Source organism: Taudactylus pleione, unplaced genomic scaffold (assembly GCF_031769625.1).
Source record: "Taudactylus pleione unplaced genomic scaffold, aTauple2 ptg000079l, whole genome shotgun sequence".
NCBI classification, from domain to species: domain Eukaryota; kingdom Metazoa; phylum Chordata; class Amphibia; order Anura; family Myobatrachidae; genus Taudactylus; species Taudactylus pleione.
The window spans coordinates 4,194,147-4,202,552 of NW_028284481.1; positions in this window are offsets into that span (position 1 = coordinate 4,194,147).

The following is an 8,406-nucleotide window of genomic DNA, read 5'->3' on the forward strand; positions in this document are numbered from 1 at the left end:
TTTGTTGTTTGTGTGAGTGGGTTTTCGGCTTAACCCCATTAGTGGACAAGATCCAGCCAGCAACGCAAGTTGCAACCTTGTGCTGCCAGACTCCAGTCGTGATCAATCGTTCTTCTGGAGCTGACAAAAAATATAAATCATCATTTGTCGTTTTTTCTAATATTTTTGTGTGTGCGCACGACTGCAAGTGTGTTAATTTTGCAACCGCACCTTGGCTACACTATTGGTGATTGTGACACAGACTAGACTGCAGAAAAATATTGAGGGCTGTCACATGACAGGAGAGCAAGGGCTGTCACATGACAGGAGAGCAAGGGCTGTCACATGACAGGAGAGCAAGGGCTGTCACATGACAGGAGAGCAAGGCCAAGAACCACATGTTGTAGCTCCTGGCAGCAGTGCGTCAACTTCCTCGACCTCTAGGAAGGCCCATGCCCCAGGGCTTAAGTCACACCATCGATATGGTAGTAATAGTAAAGCAGGTTTTACTGAAATTAAGAAAAAAAAATTGAAAGGATATTTGACTTTAGATAAACAAAAAATTGGCAATATGCCATTCACTACACCAAGTGGCCTGGAAAGGATAAGGCCTTGGCCTTCTTACTTTATGAAGAAGACTGCTGATTCTGATAGGCCTTCTGATTGTAGTGGTGGTGCTGGTCCAATTAAAAATGTGAAAGTTGTTAAGACAGCTCCGGGAAAAACCAACTGTGTGCCCTGAGAAATCGAAATCACAAATCCCCGAGGAGAGTGCAAGTGTGTCCGCGGTTGCCATGTGTGAGCCCGACCTAAATACTAGTATACTGGAGGATTCTCCAAGTTCCAACATTTGTGTGCCCTCTGTAAATGTGGGGAAGGGCAGTCAACATCTTGCACACGTCATCATTGAGGATGCTTCTGTGGAATTGCACATGGAGGAGGATATTTTGGTGGATGAAGGCGCTAAGGATGATGAGGGTGTTGGTGTTGGTGATGAGGATGTTGATGTCGAGGATGTCCTTTGTGTAAGTAAGGCAACAGCTGTTGCCCTTGGTTTGAAAAAGCCAAAGCCCATTGTTGTCATGCCGGGACAAAAGACCAAAAAATCTACTTCTCACGTGTGGAATTATTTCCATCCCGATCCGGACAACAGTTGTCAAGCCATATGTGCCCTTTGCCATGCAATAGTGAGTAGAGGGTGGGACCTAAACCACCTAGGGACCGCCTCCTTGTTACGTCACTTGGAGTGCATTCATCAAATATCAAAGTGTACGTCACCAAGTTCCAAAACTCAAAACGTAACAAGTCCAGTGTCACCTACCTGCTCCCTCTCTGTGAGATCCAAGCGCCTTCGATCTCCAACACCAACACCTGCATCATCAACATCCTCATTCATCATCGGGAGTAGTCCTGCTGCATCCAATGTTGGTATTCCAAACATGATTGACTCCTCTTCTATCCATGATTCCTCAGAAGGATCCTTGATGACTTCGTCTGTTGCTGCTGCTGTTGCTGTCAGTGGATCTTCATCCCAGAAGGGGACCAGGAGGAAGACTACTTGTAGCGTATCCTCCAAAAAACAATTAACTGTTAAACAATTATTTGCAAGGGCAAACAAGTATGACAGAATTCACACAGTTGCACAGTGGATTACTGACGCCATAACAACTATGCTGGTATTAGATATGCGTCCAGTATCTGCCATTACTGCAGTGGGTTTTCAACAGTTAATTCAGGTCCTGTGTCCTCGCTACCAGATCCCTTCTAGATTCCACTTCGCTAGAAGAGCAATTCCAAATCTGTACAAGGACATTAAAAAAAACCTTATTAATGTCCTCAGAAATGCTGTTGTACCCACTGTCCACTTGACCACTGATATGTGGACAAGTGGGACAGGGCAAACTAAGGATTACATGACTGTGACAGCTTACTGGGTAGGTGTATTGCCTACAACAGCAGCAGCAGCAACATCTCCCAAAAGACAGCTGATACAGAGGCAGGCTACTCTTTGTATAACTGGTTTCACTAAGAGGCATACCGCTGAGAACCTCTTAGAAAAACTCAGGGAAATCATTGCTAAATGGCTTACCCCACTTGGACTCTCCTCGGGATTTGTGATTTCTGACAATGCCACTAATATTGTGAGAGCATTACATCTGGGTGAATTCCAACACGTCTCATGTTTTGCTCACACAATTAATTTGGTGGTACAACATTTTTCTAAAAATGACAGGGGCATGCAGGAGATGCTCTCGGCGGCATGCAAAATATCCGAACATTTTAGACATTCGGCGACCGCTTGTCGAAGATTGCATGACCAGCAGGTACAGTTAAATTTGCCCTTCCATCAGCTGAAATAAGAGGTAGTAGCTCAGTGTAATTCTACCCTCTATATGCTTCAGCGGATGTAGGAACAGCAAAGCCATCCAGGCCTATACAGCGGACTATGACATAGGCCGTGGAGGGGGAATGCACCTTACTCAAGCGCAGTGGAGAATAATTTCTGTGTTGTGCAAGGTTCTCAAACCCTTTGAACTTCCCACACGTGAACTTAGTTCAGACACTGCCAGCTTGAGTCAGGTCATTCCCCTCATCAGACTTTTGCAAAAACAGCTGGAGAAACTGAAGGAGGAGCTGAAATGGAGCAATTGCACAAAGTATGTCGGACTGGTGGATCAAGCCCTTCGTTCACTTCACCAGGATCCAAGAGTCGTCAATCTATTGAAATCTGAAAATATTTTGGCCACCATTCTGGATCCTAGGTTTAAGTCCTACCTTTTGAGTTTTTTTCCAAAATACCAAAATCTAACACTATGCAAAGAGCTGTTGGTCAAAAAATGGTCAGCTGCAGCCGCATGCTAAACGCCTTCATCTCCTCCTTCAGTTTCTGTAGCTGCCAGGAAAAGACTCAATTTTCCTTACAGAATGCCTGCTGGTCATGCAGATCAGTCACCAAAAAATTACATCTGGTCGGGCCTGAGAGAACTGCCTACTAGTGACATGTCTTCTACCGTGACTATGTGTGATACGGTCTCCATTCACAGAATGGTGGAGGACTATTTCAGAGATAACATCCTAATAGACATGTCAGACAGTCCCTTTCAGTACTGGCAGGAAAAAGAGGCAATTTGGAGTCCCATACATAAACTGGCTTTGCGTTACTTAAGTTACCCACCTTCCAGCGTGTACTCCGAAAGAGTTTTCAGTGCATCTGGCAACCTTGTCAGTGATCGGAGTTGGAGGTTACTTCCTCAAAATGTGGAAAAGATGATGTTCATTAAAATGAATTACAAATTCCACGAGGAAGACCTCGACCAACAATTACATCAAAAAATGACAAAGGCGCCTATGATGGAATCCAGCAGGGATGAATTAATATTGTGTGAAGTAGAGGATGTACACACTGATGGGGATGATGAGGACGAGGATGATGACAACTTGTAATGTAAAGCCAGTTTGTGTATGGGATTATTTTCCTTTCCATGTCCAAAGCACATTGGCAGCTTGTTTTATGGGGGTCCAAACAAACCAATAATTTCAGCCATAATTGGCAGTCCTTGTCGCTGAAATGATTGGTTTGTTAAATTGTCCTGTTTCGTATACAACATAAGGGTGGGTGGGAGGGCCCAAGGACTATTCCATCTTGCACCTTTTTCCTTTCCATTATTTGCTGGTTGGGGCATTGCTGCCTGACATTTTAAATTAATGTTATGGTTGGTTTAGGAACCAATGATTTATTTTTAAATTAATTTATGATCAATTTAACAGCCAGGGGCTGCACCCAATGAATTGTTTTTAAATTAATATATGATCAATTTAACAGCCAAGGGCTGCACCCAATGAATTGCTTTTAAATTAAGTTATGATCAATTTAACAGCCAAGGGCTGCACCCAATGAATTGTTTTTAAATTAATTTATGATCAATTTTACACCTGGCTGTCCATGTCATTGGCGTAGCTGTGCAGTGGTGCTGTGCTCCTGTCTGTCAAGGGGCTGTTGCCCAAAATAATAAATAAACAATTTTTTTGTGTGCATGTCAGCTACACCTGTCATCAGCATAGCTGTGCAGGGGTGCTGTGCTGCTGTCTGTCAAGGGGCTGCATGAATATTGCAATGAAAACTTTTTTTTAAGTTATTGGGTTACAAAAATTTTTTTTTTTTAATCTTAAACATAGCAGAAATGTTATCCTAACAGCTTATAAAGTTACAGTATATGCTCTAAAAAACTAAAGCCTATATTTGTAAAAAAAAACTAAAGCCTAATTCAGCCAAAAGAGAGACTGACACCATGGCTAAACATAAGAGTCACCTTCTGGATGTGAACTGTCTCAATTGCATGGGGGAAACACAACCCTCAGATGAGATGGATTTCAGCCAGTGGACAACATTGAAATCACCATTAAAAAGTCACAATGGAAGACTACAGTGTGGAGAATATTTCTTCACAGTCAGGAGAGGCCTCAGAGAACATGAAAAAAGATGCTCTAGGTGCTGAATGTCATGGATCGTATTTGGCCTGAATGCACTAAGACATCCAGTGATTCTGTCATTGTGTTCTGTAGCCCACTTTATTCCTACCTGAATCGCAAACTGAAATACGGAATAGTAAGCACAGACAACATGGAGGCCTTTGTTATTCCTCTGCCTGCATGCCAACCAATACCTCCCAGACTACACCCACTGGGGGGACCAGGTCTTGATAATGACCATCCCCATCTGTTGCTAGGCCTTCTTCTTTCAAACCATCCAAGCTGGACTTCCTGTCCAAAAAGGGTAAGCAGGGTACAGAAAGAGGAGCTAGATGTCCCCAATTACATTTTTTTTTTCTATCATAGATGATGTGGAGAGGTAAGAGCTTCAGATGTTGGAAGCACAGGGGCTCCCACCTATTTGGCTTCCCTCCAGAGAAAAGAGCTCTGTTCCTCAGGAAGTATCTGAGCTGATAGGTAGGTAGTCTCTGTCTGTTGGTAAAATAAACACCCTTCAGGAGATGGCAACCCAGAATAACAACTAATGTGTCCACTGATAACCAGCCTGATCCCTTAACAGCAACATACCCCATATGGCCAACTCATAACATCCATTTGTTCTTTTTGTACATGTTTTGTTTATGATCTGGTGTTTATCATTGGGGGACAAGCTGCCAGTCCACTAGTTGTGTGCACAAGAAATATTCTTTTGATTGTTCATAACATAACACACAGTTAAAAAGCCTCCTCTTCCTTATGACACTAATTCAGTCGCCATGGTTGATCAATCAGCCATATGTTGTCCACCCAATTTTTGGTCTTCCACATAACATTCACATACAGTATCTAAGAAGAAGTGGACAGTGGGAACAATGGCAATTTGAAGGCCACTAACTAACTCTGTTTTTTTTAATGTCCCTGTACAGATCGGAAAATTCTGTTACAGAACAGAAGGTTTGCAAAGGATTATTTAAGTCAAGTGTCTATTTAATTTTGGAAAGCACGCTTCCTGGTCCCCTTCTGGGATAAAAAAATCAACTCCCGGCAAGCAGTCATGGCGCTTAAGAAAGACACAACGTAATACTTAAACCTTAGGTCTGAAATGTTGCATTTGCTGCTCTGTTCCGCCTGTTCACAATATACAGTATCTTATATGGTTAAGTGGACAGTGGGAACAACGGCAGTTTGAAGGCCACTAACTAACTATGTTTTTTTTATGTCCCTCTACAGGTTGGGAAATGCCATTAGAAGATTTGCAAAGCATTATTTAAGTGAATTGTTTATTTATTTTTGGAAAGCATGCTTCCTGGTCCCCATGTGAGCTGTGAGGTGGTCAAAATTGACTGGAAACAAGTGGAAATAAATGTTATTGAGGTTATTAATACTGTAGGAACAAAAAAAGGTCAATTTTATGTGATTTCAGCTGTTTTTTTTATTTTTTAGAAAAAATCCAGATCCAAAACCAAAACCAAAACACGAAAACAAAACACGGAGGTGAGGTTTTGGCAAAACCAATCCAGATCCAAAACCAGGGGAGATCCAGATCCAAAACCAAAACACGGGGGTCCGTGCACATCTCTAGTATATATATATATATATATATATATATATATATATATATGTATGATTATATGTTTATATATGTGATTGATTATGTAGATAAATCGTAAAAAAAAAAAACATGTACCTTTAAATATGTCCAGTGGGGTATCTTTATTTCTAAGGACAGCAGAAAGGACTTCTGCAGAGGAGGAGGAGAAGCCCCCATGGCTGTCTGTCTTCCCCCTCCCCTGAAATGTCAAAATCCCCTGTCCATTCAGCAGCCCCTCCGCATTCAGCCTCCCCTGACCAACCTCCATCCCCTAACCAACTTCCCTCCCCTAACCAACCGCCCAGTGGTGTAAGTTCATCCCAGGTGTCCGGAGGCAAGTTATAATTTGGTGCCCCCCCTAAAAAAATGGAATAATATGGTGCATATCTATCTATCTATCTATCTATCTATCTATCTATCTGTCTATCTCATATCTATCTATCTATCTATCTCATATCTATCTATCTATCTATCCCATATCTATCGATCTATCTATCTATCTATCTATCTATCTATCTATCTATCTATCTATCTATCTATCTATCTATCTATCTATCCCATATCTATCTATCTATCTATCTATCTATCTATCTATGTATCTATCTATGTATCTATCTATGTATCTATCTATCTATCTGTCTATCCCTACACACAAAAACACTAATATAGAGTATGTGAATTTGTTTCTATTAGACCTATTTACTAAAATAACCGACTTCCCTCACCTAACCAACTGCCCTCCCCTGCCCTTCCCTGCCCTTCCCTGTCGAAACTAATGAGTCCCCATCACCTGAGTCGAATTATGCAGCTTCATCACTCCAAGACCCTTCCGAGACTGGCTTACCGGATTTGGCAGAAGATGTGCCTCTAGGTACATAGTATAGCAGTGTGACTTTATTTTTTTAAATTGGGGAATTTTGCTGCGGTGATTTTAAAAAATGTATATTGAAGTAAGGTCTAGCTTAGGGTCATATATAGATAAACACGGATTTGTGCTGCAACACACAAACAGCTGGACAATTGCATCCATCTCCAATGTTAATGACTCATTGAAAATGGAGCCATCACACCTCCATTTTCATAACTGTGTCCCAGGTAGGGCCCTACAAGGCAGCTTGTCAATCACGCTGCAGGTCGGCTGGTCTGCCATAGAGAATGCAGGAAGTATTCTGTACATTTGCTTAAGGTATATAACATATCCTGTGATACACATACATCTCAGAATTAGGGGCCTATTCATCAACACTAAAATAACGTTTTTAAGGACATTTTCCTTAAAAAACGTTATTTTAGTATTCATGAAGAGACTTAACACAGGAGATATCACTGATATCTCCTTGCTAAGTCCCCCTGCGTTAATTTCCACACTCCCCATACATTAGTACATTAGTACATTAGTATGGGGATATGGAAATTATGGTATTCATCAAATTCCAAAAATTATGTATTTTTGGAATTTGATGGAGTTACTATTCGCCACTGTGAGGTGGCAAATAGCAGGTAACACCTCTGTCAGTTGGACAGGTCCCCCGGCATCTCCCTCCGGCGCTCTGGTCTCTCCTCCGGCTCCGTCTGCTATGCAGTCATGTGGTCTCCCAGCAGAACACAATAAAGTTTAGAAAGAAAAAAAAAGCATTTTTCTTTTCTAAACAGTACCGTGTGCTGTTGGGAGACCACATGACTGCATAGCAGACGGAGCCGGAGGCTGCAGGTAAGTGCTGAACGGGGGGGGGAGGTGAGCTGGGGGGGAAGGGGGGGCAGGGGAGCAGAGGGGGGACACAAACTTACCGCATCTGTAGGCAGTGCTGCGCATGCGCTGGTTTTACAGACGTAACGGCGCATGCGCAGCACTGATTACAGCTGCGGTAACTTAGAGTAGAGAGGGATAGCTATCTATTTCCTGAAAAGCTGTCATCACAAAAATGACAGCTTTTCGGAATAGATAGTTATAGGGAGGAGGAATGATGAATTCCTTCGGTAATTAGGTAGATCTCCATGCCAGTTCTAAACCTAATTACCTCCAGAGAAAGTTTAGTTATGATGAATAGACCCCTTTGTCTTTAGTCAAGTCCAGCAGCGGCTCCTGCCCTCTTCCCCAAGGGGGGCTGCCGCTGCTTCTGGTGCCGGTGCCCAGGGCCATAGAGAGCAGCGGTGGGCCCAGGTACAGAGGGGGGCGTGGCCTAATTGCGGGAGGTGTGGCCACGCCCCCTCGAGCAAAAAAAAAAAACAGGAGGGGGGCACTGTAAGCCCCTTAGCCCGGCGAAAAGCCAGGGGGGGGGCGCGATTAGTGTGATCGCTCCCCCCCACAGGCAAAGGAGACTGCTCTGGCTGCTGCTCAGCAACCACGAGCAGTCTTCCACTGCAGC